General features: G+C 39.8%; 1 pseudogene; it reads left to right on the top strand.

The window, feature by feature from the left end:
• The first annotated feature begins 468 nt into the window (after window positions 1-468).
• LOC109564274 (V-type proton ATPase subunit e 1 pseudogene) lies at window positions 469-771 on the top strand (annotated as a pseudogene).
• Window positions 772-3,260: the final 2,489 nt, after the last annotated feature.

Below are 3,260 nucleotides of genomic sequence, written 5' to 3'. Positions count from 1 at the left end.
CTCTTGTTTTCAGTCCCAGTGCAGAGACACCAAATTGATAACTGCCTAGTATTCTGACCAGCCTGCCAGGACCTACCCAGCGTGCCCTCCGACACACATGCGGCTCCTGCTCTATCTCCTGCTCCAGTGCTGGTCCCCATTGCTCAAACTCATGTCCAGTGATGCTATCTAACCATCTCATCTTCTGCTGTCCCCTTCTCCTTTTGCCTTCCATCTTTCTCAGCATCAGGGTCTTTTCCAATGAGTTGGCTCTTCACATCAGGTGTCCAAAATATTGGAGCTTCAGCTTCAGCGTCAGTCCTCCCAGTAAATATTCAAGGTTGATTTCCTGTAGAATTTACTGGCTTGTTCTCCTTGCAGCCCAAGGGACTCTCAAGAGTCTTCCCTAACACCACAGTTCAAAAGCATCAATTCAGGATGGGATTAAAGTGAGGTAACTTGGCAGGGCTGGCACCTTCCACAGCAACCATGGCATATACTGGCCTCACTGTGTCTCTTACCATGATGAATGTGTTCTGGGGCATCATTAGCTTTCCAGATGCTCTGATTCATCCCTAAGGATCCCAAGCAGGGAGTTGTTGTCACTATGTTGGTGACCTGTTCCGTTTGCTGCTATCTCTTTTGGCTGATTGCAATTCAGGCCCAACTCAACCCTCTCTTTGGACCACAGTTGAAAATGAAACATTCTGGTACCTAAAGTATCATTGGCCTTTGGGAACTGGCTTGCTCACCAGTACTGAGTCATTGAGGTCATGGAGAGAACTCCTCTAGATGAAAAAACACCTCCATACCCAGACCACATCCCTTGACTCGCCCACTGTGGCCATCAGCTGCCTTGAATTTTCACCCACATTTGAATATCATATTCTACAATGCAGTACTTTTTTCCTGTTGCCCTTTTTATGCTTTGATGAATGATGTGCCTGTTTAAACTATGCTGCGTCTGTAAAATATTTATGTATACTCTTCTGAGATCAAAAGTGCTGTTCTCCTGAGAAATAACATTACTCTCTCTTTGGAATTCTGTGGGTTTGAAGATGGCTCCTGCCTGCTCACAACATGAGAATCAGCAAAATGCTTAAAAACTGTTACATGATAATAAGTGTCCAGTGGGGCAGTCAGTAGGAGAACATGTTCAAGGGAAAATCTGTCCCACAAACTTATATCATAGTTTATTATACCAAAGTATGAATGAATTTCAGGATAAATTTCGTATTTCTGCCATTTTTTGGAATAAATTATTTTTCTACTTTCTGTGAGGGGAAAAAAGCATCAGTTCTTTGGCACTCAGCCTTCTTTACGTCCGACTCTCACATCTGTACGTGACTTCTAGAAAAACCAGAGCTTTGACTATATGGACCTGTATTGACAAAGCGATGTCTCTGCAAGACACTGTCTAGGTTTGTCATTGCTATTGTTTCTCTTGTCTGAAGAGACTGATCCGAAAAACATTGCAAATGTTAACAAATGGGGCCAAACTTTAAAGTTTTTCAACTGTGAAGGAAACTGTCAACAAAATGAAAAGACAATCTATTAAATGGGGAAGATATTTGTAAATGATATTTCTGATAAGGGATTAATATCCAAAATATATAAGGAACTTATATAACTCAATAGAAAAAACAAACAACCCAATTAAAAAAGGGGCAGAAGACCTAAATAGACATTTTTCCAAAGAAGACATACACATGGCAGGATTGAACATCAACATTTTAGGAATCAGTGAGTTAAAATGGATGGGAAGGGGCGAATTTAATTCAGATAACCATTATATCTACTACTGTGGGCAAGAATCCCTTAGAAGAAAAGGAGTAGCCAGTAGGAATGGAAAATGGCAATTGTTTTAGAAGACATTTGACATTTCCTACAAAACTAAACATACTCATTATATGATCCAGCAGTTGTACTCGTTGGTATTTGCCCAAAGGACATGAAAATGGATATCTTCATAAAAACATGCACACAGATATTTATAGCAGCTTCATTCACAACTGCCAAAGCTTGGAAGAAATCAAGATGTTCTTCAATAGATGAATGGATAAATAAACTGTAGTTACATCCAGAAAATGGAATATTATTCTGTACTAAAAAGAAATGAGTTAACAAGCCATGAAAAGATATTCAGGGACCTTAAATGTACCTTAAAGTTACACAACATTTTATGTCAATTATATCCCAACAAAGCTGGAAAAAAGACGTGGGAATGTGTGCGTGTGCTGCCAGGGTGAGGGGAGGTGTAATGTACTTAAAAAAGGAGATCATGAGGGATATTTGCAGTGACAGAAATGTTCTGTACCTTGACTGTGTTAATGTCAATATCCCAATTTTGACATAGTACTACAGTTTTACATAATATTATCATTGGAGAAGTGGGTAAACAGTACATAGATTACTCTTGATTATTTACTACATCTGCATGTAAATCTATAATAATCCCAAAATAAAAGATTTAATTTAAAAACATAAAAAGAAAGGCTACACACTATATGCATTCCTTTACTTCAAAATTAAAGAATCATAGATATGGAGAACAAATCAGTAGTTACCAAGGGTGGAAGAGCTCCTTGGTGGTAAAGGAACAGTTCTGTATTTTGACTATCATAGTGATTACATGAATCTATACACAAGATAAAGTTGCATATAACTACACCCACACTCACACTTCTGTCATTCAGCTGCTCAGACATGTCTGACTCTTTGTGACCCCATGAACAACAGCACGCCAGGTTTCCCCTGTCCTTCACCATCTCCCAGAGTTTGCCAAGTTCATGTCCCATTGAATGAGTGAAGCCATCCATCCATCTCATCTTCTGCCACCCTCTTCTCCTCTTGCCTTCAGTCTTTCTCAGCACCAGGGTCTTTTCCAATGAGTCAGCTCTTTGCATCAGGTGGCCAAAGTGTTGGAGCTTCAACTTCAGCATCAGTCCTTCCAATGAGTATTTAGGGTTGATTTCCTTTAGGATTGACTGGTTTGATATCCTTGAAGTCCAAGGAACTCTCAAGAGTTTTCTTCAGCACCACAGTTTGAAAGCATCAGTTCTTTGGGACTGAGCCTTCTTTATGGTCCAACTTCCACATCTGTACATGACTACTGGAAAAATCCTAGCTTTGACTATATGGACGATTGTCAGCAAAGTGATGTTTTTGCTTTTTAATACACTGTCTAGGTTTGTCATAGCCTTTCTTCCAAGAAGCAAGCGTCTTCTAATTTTGTGGTTGCAGTCACCATCTGCAATGATTTTGGAGTCCAGGAAGAGAAA

Source organism: Bos indicus, chromosome 10 (genome assembly GCF_029378745.1).
Source record: "Bos indicus isolate NIAB-ARS_2022 breed Sahiwal x Tharparkar chromosome 10, NIAB-ARS_B.indTharparkar_mat_pri_1.0, whole genome shotgun sequence".
NCBI classification, from domain to species: domain Eukaryota; kingdom Metazoa; phylum Chordata; class Mammalia; order Artiodactyla; family Bovidae; genus Bos; species Bos indicus.
Note: the sequence above shows the minus strand (reverse complement) of the source record. Positions and strands in the feature narration are given on the sequence as shown.